At 39.9% G+C, this 19,265-nt stretch overlaps 1 protein-coding gene across 3 annotated transcripts in view; it reads left to right on the top strand.

The window, feature by feature from the left end:
• The first annotated feature begins 2,365 nt into the window (after positions 1-2,365).
• The window catches only part of GLCE (glucuronic acid epimerase), a 116,412-nt gene continuing 99,512 nt past the window's right edge, over positions 2,366-19,265 (top strand). For all 3 annotated transcript variants that reach the window (XM_027067636.2, XM_027067637.2, XM_027067638.2), the window contains exon 1: positions 2,366-2,578. The gene's annotated coding sequence lies outside the window, so the exon portion shown is untranslated. The remainder of the gene's footprint in view (positions 2,579-19,265) is intronic.

Genomic DNA, 19,265 nt, shown 5'->3' with positions numbered 1-19,265 from the left:
TATTAAATACATAAATACATTAAAATATAAATATATAATATATAAATATGTATTTTATATTTATATATTTAATATATATTAAATATATATTTTTTATATTTATATATTTATATAACATATATATTTATATATTATATATATGTTTATATATATGTTAAAGTTAAATATATATATATATATTTTTTTGAGACAGACACAGAGCATGAGCGGGGGAGAGGCAGAGAGAGAGAGAGGGAGACACAGAATCGGAAGCAGGCTCCAGGCTCTGAGCTGTCAGCACAGAACCCAATAGCGGGGCTCAAACTCGTCAACTGCGAGATCATGACCTGAGCCAAAGTTGGATGCTCAACCGACTGAGCCACCCAGGTGCCCAGACATATATATATATTTTTTTAATTTCACAGTTTATTAGTTTGTTTTATAACTTTTACGTATTGATTCATTTAATATGTGGGCCTCTAAATGTAGACTTTTTGTGGACCCTACAAATTTTAAGATTGGTTCTGGCTCCCATTTAATACAAAATCAAGTTAAATCAGCTTGGCCTGGTTTAGAAGGCCTTTTTCTTTTCTTTCTTTCTTTCTTTCTTTCTTTCTTTCTTTCTTTCTTTCTTGGTAATGTTTATTTATTTTGAGATGGGGGGAGGGGCAGAGAGAGAGAGGGAAAGAGAGAATCAAGTAGGCTCTGCACTGTCATCTCAGAGCCAGAGGCGGGGTTCGATCCCAGGAACTGTGAGACCATGACCTGAGCTGGATGGTCCACCAACTGAGCCAGCCAGGTGCCCTGCCAAGCTACTGTTTTAAGACCCAGCCTCATAGTCACATAGTCATGTCTTTTCCCACTGGCCTTTTCTAACTGCGTTTATTTGAGCCACTTACTGGCATTCAAAGTGTACAACTACGAATGGCCATTTTTTCTTATTATGGACAAGATATGGACAAGGAAACACCAATACATAGACATTTTTCAGACCAAGAGAGGGGACCCGCCCCTCACCCCCAAAGGAAAAAAAAAAAAGTCAGAGGAGTAACTAGGGAATCAGAAGAATGTAGTTAGGCACCAAAGGAGGAGATGGCCACCATTGTCAAAAGCTTCAAAGAGGCCATTGAGAAAGGTGCCCCAAATAGAACATTTGCCCATTAGGAAAGAGGTCTTTTGTGACCGTTGAGAGAACAGCAGATGGTGTGGTGTGAAAACAACATTGTAGTGGGAAAAATAAGAGATGAGAAAGTGGAGACAGCAAACATACTTTGATGTCTCTCAAGAAATGTGATTCTTAGAAGAGATAGGGTACCTTCAGAGGGTGGAGGAAGTAGGGTGGTTTTGTTCTGTTCAAATGTTGGAGGATACCGAGTGTGTTTGTAGGAGAAAAGAGCTGGATTAGAGGGGAAAATTAATAATGGGGAACGAAAGGTTAGATGATTCAACAAAATCTGGGAATGGCTGAGATCCAGTGCACAGGTTGCAGGGGTTAACCTTGATGAAGAGAAAGGGCACTTCTTGCTGTGGGTAAGGGAAGGAGGGCAAGAAGATGAATGAAGGCGACAGGACACGCATAATAATGGAGTGATTGGCCAGACTTAAGGGTGAAGAGATTGGCTGTCATTGTAAAGAAAAGGCTAAGATAGCTTGAATTTTCTGGGGCTGGGCCAGACTTCAAATATTCAAATATCACATTCTCCATTCATTCCTTTCATTTATTCAGTGCCCTGTCTGTACAGACACTGGGGTCTACAGTGATACAACTTTTCATGTAATTTTGGATTTTGTTATACTGGGACTCAAGTGAGATACACTTTTTACTCTTCTAGAAGGCTCAAAGTAGAAATAAATGATCGAATCAGAAGAGTCCTTTGTCAGACCAGATGTCCCAACTTGGGGTTTAGAAAACACGGGCATCTCAACAATGGCGCCCTGTTTGAGGTTGAGAGGGAAGAGAGGCGAGATGGGGGGAAGGGGGATTACAGTAACCCCAGGAGGGTGCGCCTTCAACCAGGAAGGTGTGAACCTTCTGCGCACTTGGGGCCGCGCTGTAACCAAGGGTAACGGCTTCTAAGCCTACACGGGTGTGCAGACCTGCTTCTTCCCCAAACCAGGTGCGTCTACGGAGGCTGAGCAGGACCAGACACAGGCCCAGCTTCGCCACCCAAAGTGCCCTCCGGCGATCTGCCACCGCCTGGTGACTATTTGAGGTCACTGTTACTTTTGCCCCTAGTTAATTGCGAGGGGCGGGGGAGGGGAGAAGCGGTGGGCGGGACGAATCACCTTTTCTATTTTACAATTGGTCGCAACGGGCTCCGAGTCCCGCCTGCTACGCCGCCGCCGACAGGCTCTCCGGGCTGTCACTCGAGCCGCCGCGGCCGCCCCTAGCCGTGGCTGGGATCTCGCGGGAAGAGCGGCGGGCACGGCTGTGGCTTGGTCTCCCGGCTGCGCGCGAAGCGGGAGGGCTCTCCTCACACAAGCGCTTTCTCGCGGAGAGGTTAGAGCTGCGGCAGCCGCAGGCCTGGGCCGCCCCTTCCCTGCCGCCGCCTTCTCTTCCTCAGGGCTTCTCGGTCCGCTCGCCCTCCGGCGCTCCCAGGTAAGGAAGCCCGGAGCGCGTCTCGGCTGCGGAGCGGTCGGGGAGCGGGGACTCGGAGCAGCCGGAGCGGGCTGGCTCCAGACGGGGGCGGCTCCGCGGGCTGCGCGGCGCTGCCTGGTGGGCGCGAGGCTTGGTGGAGCTCGGGAGCGCGGGGGGCAGGAGGCGGCGGGGTGGGACCCGGGTGCGGGCGCCCCAGGGCGGTGTGGCGGCTGCCGGGGCTCCTGGGGCGAGGCGGTTTATTGGGGATCTTGGGGCTCTTTCCACTTTGGGGTGGGGGTGGGTGGCGGCGCACAGGGTCCCGCCTCAGGGTCCAGGGAGATTTATCAGGGTCCTGGGGGTTCCTCGAGGTGGTGTAGCGGGGTTCCGGAACATGGGGGGTGGGGGGAGTCCTCTTACCGCGGTCTCAGGCTCTTTGGGGGGCAGAGGATTCAGTTTAGCAGGTCCTAGGTCTCTGAAGGGGCAGATCATTGGGGTCTTCGGGGGTCCTTTGAGCGGGACTGTTTCGCATCCCTGGGTGGAGAAGCAGCGTATTAGGGTTCCGGGGAGGGGGTTCTGTTTATCCGGGCCTCCCGGCGAGAGGGCGATGTATCTGCGTCCTGCAGGGGTCGGGCAGCCTTGGTGGGCTGCTGGGGGCGGAAGGGTGTTCGGCGGAGCCCGGCGTCTTTTCTGGGGTTTCTGTTTTGCCCAGAGGGGGGCGGTAACTTGGCATGGTCTCCAGTCTTTTCGGGGGCGACCGGGCGAGTTATCGGGTCTCCGGGTGATCTCGCATGGAGGGCGCGGCTCAGCAGGCGCTTGGGTGGGCTCGGGGGCTCTAGTGGCGTCCCGAGCCAGCCCCGCTAGACAGTCTGTGGCTGGCCAGCATCCTGGACCAGGTCTCTTTCCTACATGAGATTTACTCAGCGCCCAGTGGGAAGATTGATGCGTGTCGTTTCTTAGTTGGAGAAATCGTGGGTTTGTTCTGCAGTTTGCTTTTCTCTGCCCCGGGATCCCTGTGGGGGCGTGCTCGGTCTTGCTGCTCCGGGAGCGTGAGAGTGGCAGCGCCTTACGTGGGTATAGACTCTAGGTTCTTTAGGAGGCGAGTGTCCTCAGGTGGAGCGTGCCAGACGCTGAAGATACAGAAGGCTGTGTGGTTTTGGCTTCACTTTCCTAGATAGTCTGCTTTGCTGATCCTGCAATATTAGGTCTGTCCTGAAGACTTGCCTGAGTGCTAGGCAGAATCAAGTAGTGCTGGGAAGTGTGTTCCGGCTTCTCTCTGTCCTTTGAAAAACGTTCGTGGAGAGGGATAGCTTTTAAGTTTGGTCTCCAAATAATGTATTGAATTTGAGGTCCCAGAGCTAGAGCTCTGCGTCATTTGAGACCTGTAAGCTAACAGCTCTTTTAGAGAATCCTGCCTTAACAGTTTTATTGTGAAGCTTGAGTTAGTCTTGACTCTAATGGAGAGTGCTTGGTAACCAGCCCAGTCTTAGGTGAAATTCAGATAAAATGGCCTGTATGTATGTGTATGTGGTTTTTTAGAAAAATGGATAGCTTGGAAAGTCTGCATTTGCTTGACATTTCTTCAGGTTAGATAGCTACTTTATCACAGAGGCCTGTAAATGAAGCCTGATGTGGCAGGCAGTGGAGTCCATATTCACAGTAATTTTGTAATTTTGGGTAAACAGACAAATTTGACTTTGCCAAAGCATTTTGCCTGCCTTAGCCTTTTTCTTAGTGTCAGTTTTTTTAGATTGACATTTCTTTTTGATCTTAGAACCAGAAAGATTAGGGACAGTGTACTTAATCCTTGAGTTTTGCAATCATTTTTTAAAAAGGAGGGACTCCTACGTAGCAAATATTTAACTCTTTTTTTTTTTAATTTTTTTTTCAACGTTTTTTATTTATTTTTGGGACAGAGAGAGACAGAGCATGAACGGGGGAGGGGCAGAGAGAGAGGGAGACACAGAATCGGAAACAGGCTCCAGGCTGCGAGCCATCAGCCCAGAGCCCGACGCGGGGCTCGAACTCACGGACCACGAGATCGTGACCTGGCTGAAGTCAGACGCTTAACCGACTGCGCCACCTAGGCGCCCCACAAATATTTAACTCTTTGAAGAGTGTAAGAGTTTTGTTTTGTTTTTTGCTTTGGTTATAATTCAAACCAAAATGCCTGATTGACTTTTATGGCTATCGAAACTGATCAATGGAGCAGATATTTGGGTGGAACTATAGCTAAAAAAACCATAAGCAGACCATTTTTTCCCCTCATTAGTTTTGAAAGACAAATGATAAATTAAGCAAATTTCAGTAACTTTGAAAAAAAAGCAGCGTTCATGATTTCTAAGTAAACATATTAGTCAACAAAATCTTTGATTATCCGCTAGGTGTCACAACATTGGAGGTACAGTGATTTCCAGCTCACATATAACCTACGTTGAGCGAGAGAAAGACCGCAAATAAAATGAATACATAAAATAATTAAGATGCTGATAATGAAGAAACATTGGGGTTCAGCTCACTTTTTAAAATAACCCCTGAGTAATATGATTGATGTCTGTTGTCATAACCAGGAACCAAGTAAGGTAATGATCTATCTTCTGAATTATTAAAGATGGAATAATGATCAGTAGAGTTTGGGTGTTAAATATATATTGACTCTGAGGATTAGTACCTTTTGTTATATAAGCATAAAAAAGTCTGTAAGGATACATATCAAACTTCTAAGTATTGGGGGAGGGATTCTTTTTTTAAATGTTTATTTATTTATTTTTGAGAGAGAGAGAGAGAGAGAGAGAGAATCCCAGTATGTGCTGACTGCAAAGAGCCTGTTGTAGGGCCTGAAATCATGAACTGTGAGATCATGACCTTAGCCAAAATCAAGAGTCAAGACCTTCAGTCAAGACCTTTAACCTTACTGAGCCACCCAGGTGCCCCTTTGGGGCATTCTTTAATAAGAGAGCATTGCAGAGTCCTGGAAGAGAGCTGTTAATTTTATACTTTTGTATTCTTTGAATCTGTTTCAATGAGTGGACATAACAAGTGGAAACTAAAGTCTAAAAATTAAAATTTAAAATGCAAATTTGTGAAAGGTACAGTATTTATAAGGCATTTTGTCAGTGTTGCCACTCCCATTGTGTGTACTAGTGAAGGAAAAAATCTATTTCAAGGATCTAAAATTATAGGGGATGGGGAGCACAACAGAATAAGAAGAGTACTAAGCTCCAAATAAAACGTTAACACATGTTAAAGATGTTAGATGTTTAATTATATAAAAATAAATTAGGGGCACCAGTCAGTTAAACAGCCAACTCTGAATTTCAGCTCTGGTCATGGTCTCATGGTTCGTGAATTCCAGCCCCACATCAGGCTCTGTGCTGACAGCTCCAAGCCTGCTTGGGATTCTCTCTCCCTCCCTCGCTTTGCTCCTTCCTGCCTCTCTCGCTTTCTCTCTCAAATAAGTACACTTAAAATAAAACAAATTAAGGCCTTTCTATTTTAAAATTTAACTATTTCCAAGTTTGAGAAGGGAAGTTTTTATAAACTCTTTAGACGAGAATACTTTGTGTTTCTGTGGATGGAGGTGTTCTTATTGTGGCACAGACTTCAGGAAGAGATTTCTTTTGTCCAACCTATGGACACATCTAATAGATTTGTTTCTCTTCTGAGGCATATGAAACAAAAATAGTTTTATGGTTCATTATTACTATAATTTATTACTATTTATATTTCATTATTACTATAATGGGTTATCGTTCAAGATTCTGGAATGATAAATGTGATACACTAAAGCAATTTTTAGAAAGGAAATCGTAAGATATGAATTCCAATCTTCACTGTGCTATTAACCATATGGCCTTGGGTAATTTCTTAGTCTCTTACGGCCTTAGTTTCCATATATATAAAATTACAGAGAAGTCCCTGTCAATAATCAGTGCAAACTCCAATTCTAATGATTCTTGTGCATTAGTTTTGATGTTACCCGTCAGCAGTATTCTGTGTACAAAAAGGAATGGGTGCCTTAAAGAGTAGCTGGTTCTCAGGATACATCTAGATCCATGTATTTTTACATATGATACCTAATTTTAGAAACTTCTTTCTTTTTAAGATATATAGGACATATTTAATTTCAGAATATACATTCATGAAGGTAAATGATTTTTTTTTATACTTTAGATTTATCTGTTAAAGCATTATTATTTTTATTTCTGATTTCTGGTTCTCTAATAGAGTATCTATGTGATAAGGTAATGTACTTATTTAACTCAGGGTGTAGAATGATGTCTCTAGTGGTTGACCCCCTTTAATCCATTCTTTACGCTCCTGCCAAGGTGACTTCTAAAATGCAAATCTGTTTGGGGTGCCTGGGTGGCTCAGTCAGTTGAGCGCCTGACTTTGGCTCAGGTCATGATCTCATGGCTCGTGAGTTCGAGCTCCGCGTCGGGCTCTGTGCTGACAGCTCAGAGCCTGGAGCCTGTTTCGGATTCTGTCTCCCTCTCTCTCAGACCTTCCCCCATTCATGCTCTGTCTCTCTCTGTCTCAAAAATGAATAAACTTAAAAAAAAAATTAAAAAAAAATAAAATGCAAATCTGTTCAATGCTTCTTTCTTAAAATCCATACTCTCCTTTACCTACAATACACATTTAGTTCTAACTCTTTATCATTACTAGGCCCTTCACCATCTGGCTCATTTCCTGCATTTCCCCTGCCGAAAATCTGAAGCTCCAACTGTACTAATCCAGTCAGTTCGCTGAAAGAGTCATACTGTTTCCTGACTCAGAGCCCTCTCATATATTCTCCCCGCTGTTTAGAATGCCTTTCTTTCTCCTGTCTTGCTGACAAAGTCTGCTGCTTTTTCAAGGTACAACTTAAGCACTATCTGCTTTTTAAGTCTTCTGTGTCCTCTGGTTGTCCCTCTTTCTTACCTCACTGAGTTATGCACTCTCTATGTCTTGTTCATTCATTCTCTTATGTTCACTGGTATGCTGTAATTATTTATGTCTGTTGCTGGGTCCTCCGGACTCGAAGCCAAGTTTATATTTGTCTTACTACTTTTTGAACCTCTATTGCTTATTTTACACAGTTGGCTCTCATTACAGGTTTGAACTATCTGTGCCAAGATTGACCATTTTCATAATGTCCGAGTTAAGCCCAAATCTAAGTGTTGTCCTATTTTTCTAAAATTTGGGGCTTTTTAAATTATCTTATTCTCTTACCCTATGACCACAAACTGATATTAGATCTGTAGTTCTTATCCTCATATTTAAGAAGTGAGATTCCCAGCACTATAGGAGTTAAGGGTTACTCTGTTAAACTTGCAGACTTTGAGGCAACCACTAATCCCTATAACTAAAATTGGTAAGAAAGTTATAAACTAGTTTGGGTATTTCAGATCTTGGTATCAGTGATGTGGTAGGTATTTTTTACCTACCTGGCTGCTTTCTGTATGGGACATGATTGTTGTCAATGCATGTGTGTCTTTATATTGTCTGTTTATTCGCAGAAGATTTAATACTTGCTCAGGGTCATTATCTACTAAATAGCATGCTGTAACTAGATGCAGGTCCGTTGTACTCCAAGTTCTATGCTTTTCCAAATCCTATACTGCTTTTTGAAATGTGACTGCTTATTTAGTGTATTAAAATTATTCATAGATATTTTATTCATTTTATAAATTGAAGAATTAGGTTGTAATGTTTATTCATTCAGTTTTTTCACAAAAGCTAAAGTAGAGAATTTGAGATTGTTTGGACTTAAGAGATCATTTAATCCAACCCTTCGTGTAGCATATGAGGGAATTGACACAGGCAAGAGTAGTTGAATGACTTGCTCAAGATCATGCAGCTAATTGGTTAAGATTTTCTTTGTTAAGCTAGTTGTACACATAGGTGTTAAAAAAAACCATTACTTGAAAGGAATACCAGGTGCCTCTTCCCTCCTCCCCCCAAGAATAAAAGCCTGGAGTGGCTTTTAGAAAAAGTGATGTCGAGGATCTCAGAGTCTTAAGGACATGGCTCAGAGAAAATCCGGACTTTGGATCATGACGCATGGAGACGCCTTGGTGCCTTTACTCACGTAGTTCCTTAGTCTTTGCTTCTGTCCTCCCTCTTTTATCTTTTTGAAAATCTATCCTCAGTTTACTAACTTTATGCCTGATGAAGTTGTTATTGGTGTCAGCCTTACCAGTAACCATTTAAGTGCCATCCGTAGGGCAACTGTAGAGATAGAAAAAAAGCAAAAAATCTAGTCACTGCCCTAAAGAGGCTTGGTTTATTTGGGAGCGGGAGACAGTATGTATTTGACTGCAAGGTAGTATGTAAAGATGTCATGAGCGATACAGCTATAGGAGCTCAGAAGATATCAGGGTGGATTGGGCTAGTAGTTACAGAAATTTCTGTGTAAAAAAGATTTGACTTAAGTCAATCTTTTAAAAATATTTATTTATTTAGTGTTTATTTATTTTGAGAGAGAGAGAGTGCCTGTGTGTGGGAGAGGGGCAGAGAGTGAGGGAGAGAGCATCCAGGCAGGCCCTGCGTTGTCAGAGCAGAGCCTGACTCCAAGCTCTTAACAAACTGTGAGATCATGACCTGAGCTGAAATCAAGAGTCGCATGTTCTACCCACTGAGCCAGCCAGGTGCCCCGATTTAAGTTAATCTTTATTTTTTTAAAACAAACTCCCTGTTTTTTTTATTATTATTTTTAATATTTGCTTATTTTGGGGAGACCGAGAGACAGAGTGCAAGCAGGGGAGTGGCAGAGAGAGAGGGAGACACAGAATCCGAAGCAGGCTCCAGGCTCCGTGCTGTCAGCATAGGGCCCGACGTGGGGCTCAAACCCATGAAGCGTAGGATCATGACCTGGGCCGAAGTCAGACTCTTAACTGACTGAGCCACCCTGATGCCCCTAAGTTAATCTTTAAATGAGGAGGTGGAGTCAAACTCTTCATTAAACTCTCATTGTTTTGCTTTGTTCTGTTTTCTAATCTCACCTTTGCTTACTTCCCTGCAGTCATGGTGGACTTCTCTCTGTTTCAGGAGGCCTGAAACATGTTCTTCCACACATCCATGTCTCTTTCCCTTCCTTCAAGTCTTAGTTAAAATATCACCCCTTCTGTGAGGCCTTTATTGGCCACCTTGTTTAAAATCACAGCATCCTTTCTACACTCTCTTCCTATTTCTCTTCCCTGCTTTGTTTCTTTGTTTTCTTCTTTCTGTTATCCAGCATACTCTATATTTTTATTGTCTTTCTACCCCTAGTATACTATAAGATCCACGAGGGCAGGGAGTTTTACTCATTTTATTCAGTGCTATCTCCCTAGCACCCAGAACAGTACCTGTTACTAAGTAGGTGCTCAAATTTTTATTCAATAAATAAGATAATTGAACTTTAAAGCAGGAATTTGAAAATTATTTGATTTAACTTCTTCTCCTTCCTTTGTTCCTCTTTCCTGGCTGGCAGAGAGGAAGGGGAATTTTTCTCTTCCATTTTCTAAAAAAAATGTATGGGACTTCAAGAAAATCATACACAGTACAGAAATTCTAAATAACTTAATGAACTTCGACATGTGTAAACATGTAGTCACCAGCCAGATCAGGATATAGAACACTTCTAGGACCTTAGAAGCCTTCCTCATGTTCTTAGTCAGTATTTCCCAACAGTAACCATTATTCAGACTTCTTTCATAATAGATTAGTTTTGTTTATTCCTGAACTTCATACAAATTGAATCAACCTGGTTTCCTTTGCTCAGCATTATGTCTGTGAGATTCATCCATGCTTTTTTAACAGTAGCTCATTCTTTTTCATTGCAGTGTAGTATTCTGTTGTTTGAGTACATATATTTTTTTTCTATTCTTTTGATGCATTTGGGCCATTTCCAGTTTTTAGCTCTTAGGAACAAAGCTGCTGTGAACAACTTTGTACCTGTCTTTTGGTGGACATAATGGTTAAGTTCTTGGCTAAATAACTAGGAGTTACTTATCTCCATATATAGAGAGACATACACATAATTCTTAATCCCACATGGTTTTTAGCACATGTTAGATGGTCATTAAATGATTGAAGATAAATTATTAACTAATCATGTACTGTGAGATTATCTCGAACTTATTAAAAATATTGGAGAACTGTTTCTGGTCCACACTTGTTTCTTATATCTGACATAAAACATAACTTTATCCAGGCTTTACACATTTCTCTTTCATCTGGGTTTGCCTTTTTTTCTAAGCCATATTCCTTATTACTTGCTCTTCCTCCTCCAGAAAATGGGAGAAGAAATATGTGCAGGAAAGAGACCATTCAAATTAATTAATTTCAAGATGTGAATTTCAGAACTGGTTGGCTATTTTTCTGTAATTTTTCAACAATAAGTCATTTTTTCTGACATTTGGTTCTTCTGTATATTTCTTTAATATTCTATATGCTTTGAAATCAACTTTGCTAATGCGTTCATAACATGGGTAAAAAAGCTTTGAGTCTGTTTTTTATTTTTGTCATGTGTTAGTTATGTTTTGGGGTATGTCAAGCAAAGGCTTTCTTTGATGGCCTTAAATAATTCTAGAAGTGGCTTTAGTTGGTGAATAATGCAAATAAGAGCTGCTACAATAATAGAAGAGATCTGGAGGAATATTTTTCTAATTCTGGAAAAGTTTACAGTTTTCTTTTGAAGTGATTTCTAAGCTGACTTGAAAGACTAATAGGAAACAAGGTGGATAGGATACCTCATAGGGAATGGGGTGAAAGAACACTCTAGGGAACTGCATTTGCAGAGAGAGAGAGAGCAGGGCGGATTTGAGGATCTGCAGGTAATTCAGGAAGGCTGCAGCAGTGGTTTTCAAGCTCTAATGTGCATATGAATCTCCTGGTGCATATGAATCTTCTAACATGCTTACAGGTGATGGAAATGTTGCTGGTTCAAGGATCATACTTTCTTGTAAACTGCTGGGTTAAGATGTAGAAAGAAGGTGAGAAGGAAGGAGTGGGGAGTGAAAGCAAGGACCATCCCATGAGTCTTACAACCAATGTAAGGAATTTGGGCTTAACGCAGTGGTAACCCAATGAAGAGTGCTAAGAGTAATAGTGAACTTGTGAGTTAAGTGGTCAGTAGTGGTGGATATAATCTTTAGGGATATACTCCATCTACATTTGCAACTATACAGATTAATGTCTGAGAAATGATAATTTATTCATCAATAACTACTTTTCCCACTAGCAGACTCTGCTTATTTAAAGGAAAAGTTTGGTTATATTTATTAGTCTATTTTTTTATTTTAAAAAATTTTTAAATCTTTATTTATTTTTGAGAGAGAGACAGAGTGTGAGCAGGGGAGGAGCAGAGAGAGAGGGAGACACAGAATTCAAAACAGGCTCCAGGCCCCAAGCTGTCAGCACAGAGCCTGATGCGGGGCTTGAACTCACACACCATGAGATCACGACCTGAGCCGAAGCCGGACGCTCAACCGACTGAGCCACCCAGGTGCCCCTGGTAATATATATTAGTTTAGATGTTATATGTTTGTTTAAGGAGTTCTTTCTTTCAGGGATATTATTTATCCTAATAACTATCATTATAATTTAACTCATAATTACATTATTAATCCTGTTTGATGGGATTTAATTTTTGTCCATATTGTGTACCATATTATAGTCTGATGTTTTCTTTTATTTTTATTTTATTATTATTTAAAAAAATTTTTTTAATGTTTTTATTTATTTTTGAGACAGAGACAGAGCATGAGCAGGGGAGGGGCAGAGAGAGGGAGACACAGAATCCAAAGCAGGCTCCAGGCTCTGAGCTGTCAGCACAGAGCCTGACACAGAGCTGGAACTCACAGACTGTGAGATCATGACCTGAGCTGAAGTCGGACTCTTAACCGACTGAGCCAGGCGCCCCTTCTTTTATTTTTTAATTGTATTGATTTAAAAATGAGCTAGCTGCTAGTGCTTATTGTATTGAATGGTAGTGCTTATTGTATGGTAGGAATGATCTTAAGATACACAGTAATTTGAGTTACTCTTTATTGGTTTCCCTAAATGTTACTAATTAGAAGGTTTTGACTTAATTTGTTTCAACTACTTTTTTTTTTTTTTTTTAATTTCAACTGCTTAAATACTATATCAGTTTGGGATTCCTGGGTGGCTGGGTCGGTTAAGCATCTGACTCTTGATTTCAGCTCAGGTCATGGTTTCGCAGTTCATGACATTGAGCCCCACATTGGGCTTGCGCTGACAACATGTTGCTTGCTTGGGATTCTCTCTCTCTTCTCTCTCTCTCTCTGCCTCTTTCCCTACCCCTCTCTTTCAAAGTAAATAAATAAACTTAAAAAAACAAAAATAAATACTACATTAGTTTTGCAATATTATAAATTTAAGAATAAAGGTATGTGTTTATGTTTTGTAGGTCAATATTATATTTTCCTCCCGATTTTATAAGTTCTAGGTACTCATTTTAAAAACTTGGAGAAATGCAAAAGACAAAATGTAAGCTCAGCCCAAATATAAGCATTACTAATGTTATGTTATACATTCTTTTTCCTCTTCCGATGATTATTTATTCATAGTGTGCTGTTTATTCCCCACCAAGCATTATATCATGAAGAATTTCCTACTTGGTAAAATTATTTCAAAACCTAAATTTTAATAGCACAATGTTCTATTGAATGAATGTGTAGTGATTTAACCATTCCTAATTATTGAAAAATTTTTCCTCTGCTGCTAACATTGAAGAAAATCTTCACATAATTGTTCTGCATACTTATTTTCTTAGGATAGGAATAAAAATTTTTAGTCAAAGATAAGACCTTAAAAAAATTAGATACTGTCATATTGTTTTCTAGAAAGGTTATGACAATTTGTATGCTAGTATTCAGCTTTTCTAATTTGGTAAGCAGAAATGATCTTACTTTAATTTGTTGTTTTTATTATAATTGAAGTTGAACATTGAACATTGTAAGTTGTTTTTAACACAATTACATATTAAAATATTTTTAAAATATCTTAAAAAAATTTTTTTTAACGTTTATTTATTTTTGAGACAGAGAGAGACAGAACATGAATGGGGGAGGGTCAGAGAGAGAGGGAGACACAGAATTTGAAACAGGCTCCAGGCTCTGAGCTGTCAGCACAGAGCCCGCCACGGGGCTCAAACTCACGAACCGCAAGATCATGACCTGAGCCGAAGTTGGACGCTTAACTGACTGAGCCACCCAGGCGCCCCTAAAAATATCTTCAAGAGAAAGCCTCATGCGTTATTTTGTAAGGCAAAATATTTTAACTGGAATTAATAGGCAAATTAATTTTTGAATAGTTTTTACAAAAGCATACAAAATTCAAAGACCCAAACAGTTGCCTGAGAGGCAACCATTGTTAATCACTTTCTTGTATATACTTCCAGATGTATGGTAGATCGTGTGTGTGTGTATTTGTATGCCGGAACATTAGACAAATTATGGAGAACATTCATTAAAATACTGTCTAGTTCAGATGTGGGATTGTGTACTAAATTGTGTACTAAAAATTAGAAAGGGTCTAAAAATGATTAGTATCTGGCCACTAGCCCAGAAGGAAGAAAAGCAGGGTCTGGCAGCATTTGGCAGTAATTTTCTATAAGACAAGTGGCCTTAGCTCTTTTTATTATTGGATCGATTCTTTGACAATAGCACTTCTGTTTATGGTACCAATTCTGTAGCACTGTTCCAAAAAGCAAAGCCAAGTTTTTGAAAATTAGTTGATACCTGAAAGAAACTCTAAAGTACAAAACCTATTTGGAGGTATTTAGGGGAAAGATACTTTATTTCTTTCTTTCTTTTTTTTTTTTTTTTGGTGTTAGGATTTTTCTGCTTGAGAGTTAAAGTTTTAGCAGAATTTTCATGACTTTGTTGCTTAACATTGGAAGCTTGAGCTTGAATAATTACAAATAAAATTTATCATTTTCCTAAACTCTTATTTACCTAATTCAGAAACCAATTATCCATGATATAAATATATTTTTAAAGTATAGTTTTTAAAAAGTTTTCATGCTAATGCTACCATATGGCGGTAATTGGTCTCATACATCAAAGATCTTGAGCTTGACTTGAATGTTACTGCTAAATATGTGATTCGAGCAATAAGAATCAGAGGTTTTAATTGGATTGTACAGAGCTTTAATGAAATGTTTGCTTTTAGGATAGATTTCTTTTAAGGCTCTTGTTTCCAAAAATAAAATTTGGGGATGGCTATTGAATACTAACTGAATACTAACTCTGTGTGGCCCAGGGTAAGTAGGGGTATTATGAGAATTCCTATTTGTTGGAATTCATGTCTTCCATTCCAGATTAATTATGAAGTTGTAAAGGCTGCTAAAGAGTTTGCACCTGATAATGGTTGATAATATTTGAGGAATTTAAAGAAGGAGTTTATCAGAGGTCAGAAAAGATCATCTTAATTTTTAAAACAGGTTTAATTTTGAAGTCGTTCTGTATTCCTAGGAGAATTGCAAAGCTAGTACAGAGAATTCCCACACACCTTTTACTCAGCTTACCCTAATTGACATCTTGATATAATCATGATTATCAAAGGTAAGAAACGCATCCTGATTTTTAAAAAGAAAATTCAACAAAATTTCTTTTAACGAGCTACTATATGTAAAAGAGTGTTTTAGCTGAAGTATATACAATGTTGGAAAACAAGTAAAGGATGCAGATAATAATAAACTGATGAGTTAGGCGTTATTCCTAAACAAATTCTCAGATTAAAAAAATTTTTTTTCTTAATGTATGTTTATTTTCGAGAAAGAGAGTGCAAGCTGGGGAGGAGCAGAGAGAGAGGGGGACAGAGGATTTGAAGTGGGTTCTGTGCTGACGGCCGCAAGCTGTTGCAGGGCTCGAACTCACAAACCATGAGATCATGACCTGAGCCGAAGTCAACCGACTTCGGTGGTGTCAACCGACACCACCCAGGTGCCCCCAAATTCTCAGATTTTTGAACACACGTGTTGTTGGTACTTAGAAAAGAAGACGCTGATCACTAGGAACCAGCGTGGGTTCCCAGAGAACAAGTCATGCCACACTGGTCTCACTTCTTTTCTTATAGGGGTAACTAAACTGGTAGGTACATCAGGAGATACTCTGCCATTGTATGTCTAGAATTATAGCCACGTTTATTGGATTTTTAATTTTGTGCTGGGCACTGGGTTAAATGCTTTACATAGATTGCCTCATTTAGTACTGTTTTACAAATGAGGTAAGGTACCCCCAAGGTTATACAGATAGCATTTGACAGCCTTTTATGATATCTTTATAGACAAGTTAGAGAAATGTAGTCTGAATACTTGCATAGGTAGGTGGATTTGTGACTGATCAATGGGCTGATGTTAAAATTAAACTGCAATTCATTCTTAGTGTGTTCCTCAAGATGCTGCCTTCCCCTATGTCCTATTTAAAATGTTTATCCATTGCTCTCAAAATTATGAGGGTAGTATGTTATTTGACAGAATCAGGATCCTTCCTCTATTACTTTTTAATAATTAGACTGTATCTAAGAAACTACTTGTAATAATTCTATATTTGATATGTCTGGTTCATAGGGACAAAAAAATTCTTACAATTGAATTTTTTTTTTTTTTAATCTGCACAAATACAGTATTGAAGGCTTGGAGGGCTAACAGGTGGGATTTTTTTGTTTGAAGTAGGTGTGTGCCTAGGTGGGTCTCTCTATTTGTCTGAAGTCGATGAGTCAGTGGTTTATTATAACTGCTCCAAAGGCTCACACTCACTTAAACAGCATTATTTTGAAGTAGTTTGTCTAAAACATAGTTGATTATCCTTTTCTATTCTGCCTTTAGCTGAGTTCTCAGCTCTATTTGCCACATCTTGAGGAGGATGTTGATAGTGTATTCAGAAGGAGGGTAATCAGAATGAAGCAGTGTCTGAAACAGATACTTGCAAAATAATTGAAACATTTGAGATTTTCAGCCAGGAAAAAAGAAGACTTTAGTGGGGTATATGGGAATGCTTTTCAAATTGGTAATTGAGTGATCTTTAACATTCTTCCTGACTCGCATGTGTGGTTCTGGTAAACACATGAACGAATGGCATGTGGAAGAGGGAGTGAAGCATATCTTTTGTATCCCCAGAGGATAGAACTAGGAACAATGAAAGAGGAAGGGAAATATTGGTACATGATGAAGGTTTTTTGTTTTTTGTGTTTGTTTTTTTTTTTAACATTTATTTATTCTTGAGAGAGACAGAGCATGAGTGGGGGAGGGGCAGAGAGAGCGGGAGACAGAATCTGAAGAGGCTCCAGGCTCTGAGCTGTCAGCACAGAGCCTGAAGTGGGGCTCGAACTCACGAACTGTGAGATCATGACCTGAGCCGAGGTTGGACGCCCAACTGACTGCGCCACCCAGGCACCCCATAATGAAGGTATTTTTAACAATCAAAATGAAAATAGAGTGGACAGTTTCTCACTGTGGTGTTAAAGCGTGTGTTGAGTAGTGTTTAATCAATGTATTCTTTAAGGACTTTTCCAACTCTGATTTTTTAAAATTTATTTTACTTTTAAGTAATCTTTACATCCAGTGTGGGGCTTGAACCTTCAGTCCTGAGATCAAGGGTCACATGCTCTACCAACTGAGCCAGCGAATACCCCCAATCTTTGTTTCTATTTCTTCATTGGTTATAATTCCCCAGAGTAAAATTTTCTCTTGGGTGCATCATTTATTCTCAGAACCTTATGGTCTTATATAGTATAAAGTGTTAGTAATAACAAAGTTAAACAACAGCAGAACATTTTTCACTTGCTAGGTTGATAAAGATTAAAAAGTCCAGTAATACCCCACCATGGCAAGGATGTTTAGAATTGCTCACTCCTACACTCTAGGCAGGAATGTAAATTTGTGCAGTTTCTTGGAAGGAAAAGTTGGTTTTACTTATTAAAATGGTAAATTTTCATACTTTTTGACTCAATAATTTTAAAGAATTTATCTTTAAATGCCTAAGCCCTAAATGATTTTTTTTTTTTTTTTTTTTTAAAGAGAGGGAGAGAGAGAGAGAGAGAGCAAACAAGAAAGCAAGTAGGGGAGGAGCAGAGGGAGAGGGATAGAGAATCCCATGAGCCCCGTGCTGGGCTTGATCCCACGACCCTGAGATCATGACCTGAGCTGAAATCAAGGGTCAGATGTTTACCCGACTGAGGCACCCAGGTGCCCCCTAGATGATTCTTTATATGGGTTAAATAAATGATTGTACAAGCATACAATGGGATGTCACACAGCCATAAAAAGAAAGAAGGAAGGAGTACTTCCGCATGAATTCATCTTTAACACATTATTGAGTGAAGAAAGTAAGTTGCAATACAATATTTGTGGTATGCTGACATTAGTGTAAAAAAGTAAGCTGTGAAAAAAATGTAAGTTGTGTGTATGTGGGTGAATATGCAAATATATATGCACACATTAATAAGCACATTTATGCTTCTATGTTAAAGACTTCTCTGGAAGGATACATAAGAAAAGGAGTAGTTTCTTCTGGAGAGGGGCTCAGAGATTGGAAGTCTGAGATCTCAGTAAGACTTTGGTTTGCTTACGTACACTTTACACTTTTAATTTTTTTTTCAACGTTTATTTATTTTTGGGACAGAGAGAGACAGAGCATGAACGGGGGAGGGGCAGAGAGAGAGGGAGACACAGAATTGGAAACAGGCTCCAGGCTCTGAGCCATCAGCCCAGAGCCCGACGCGGGGCTCGAACTCACGGACCGCAAGATCGTGACCTGGCTGAAGTCGGACGCTTAACCGACTGCGCCACCCAGGTGCCCCAATACTGTGTGTGTGTGTGTGTGTGTGTGTGTGTGTGTGTGTGTGTGTGTGTGTAGGTCGGTCAAGAGTGTGTTGTAAAAATTTTTTTTTGTTTGAAGTAATTACAGATTCCTAGGAAGTTCTGAAATTAGCACAGAGAGGTCCCATGTACCCTCATCCAATTCCCATCAATGGTCACATCTTACATAACTATAGTACTATATCAAAACCAGGAAATTGGTATTGGTACAACGCACAGATCTTGTTCAGATTTCACCAGTTTTACATGTATTCATTTGTGTGTGTATATAATTCTTTGAAGTTTTATCACATGTGTGGATTTGTGTAATCAACATTACAACTGAGATACAGAACTGTTTTATCACCAGTAAGATCCTTGTGATCCTTTATAGTTATATCCGTCCCCTTAACTTCTGGCAACCACTAGTCTGGACTCTATTTTTGACCTCTGCCATTTCCAGATGATATATAAATGGAATCAAAAAGTATGTAATCTTTGAGACTGACTTTTTTTTTACTCGGCATAATTCCCTTGAAATCCATCCAGTTGTTGGATATATCAATAATTCCTTTTCATTGCTAAACAAAACCCAGTGGTATGCATGTACCAGAGTTTATTTAATCTTCACCCATTGTTGAACATTTGGGCAGTTGCTACTTTGGCTATTACAGCTGTGATCAACATTTCTGTGTAAGACGTGAGATTTCATTTCTCTGGCATGAATGTCTAGGAGTGTGAATTACTGGGCATTATGGTAAATATTTAAGAAAGTGTAAAGTATATTTTAAGAAGCTGTCAGCCCATTTTCCAGAGTGGTATACCATTTTAGATTCCCATCAGCATTGTATGAGAGGCCTAGTTTCTCGCCCTTCCTTGGCATTTGGTATTGTCACTACTTTTTACTTTAGGTGTTCTAAT

The sequence above is a fragment of the Acinonyx jubatus genome, chromosome B3 (assembly GCF_027475565.1).
Source record: "Acinonyx jubatus isolate Ajub_Pintada_27869175 chromosome B3, VMU_Ajub_asm_v1.0, whole genome shotgun sequence".
Lineage (NCBI taxonomy): Eukaryota > Metazoa > Chordata > Mammalia > Carnivora > Felidae > Acinonyx > Acinonyx jubatus.
The sequence above is the reverse complement of the archived record's forward strand: the minus strand, read 5'-3'. Positions and strand labels throughout refer to the sequence as shown.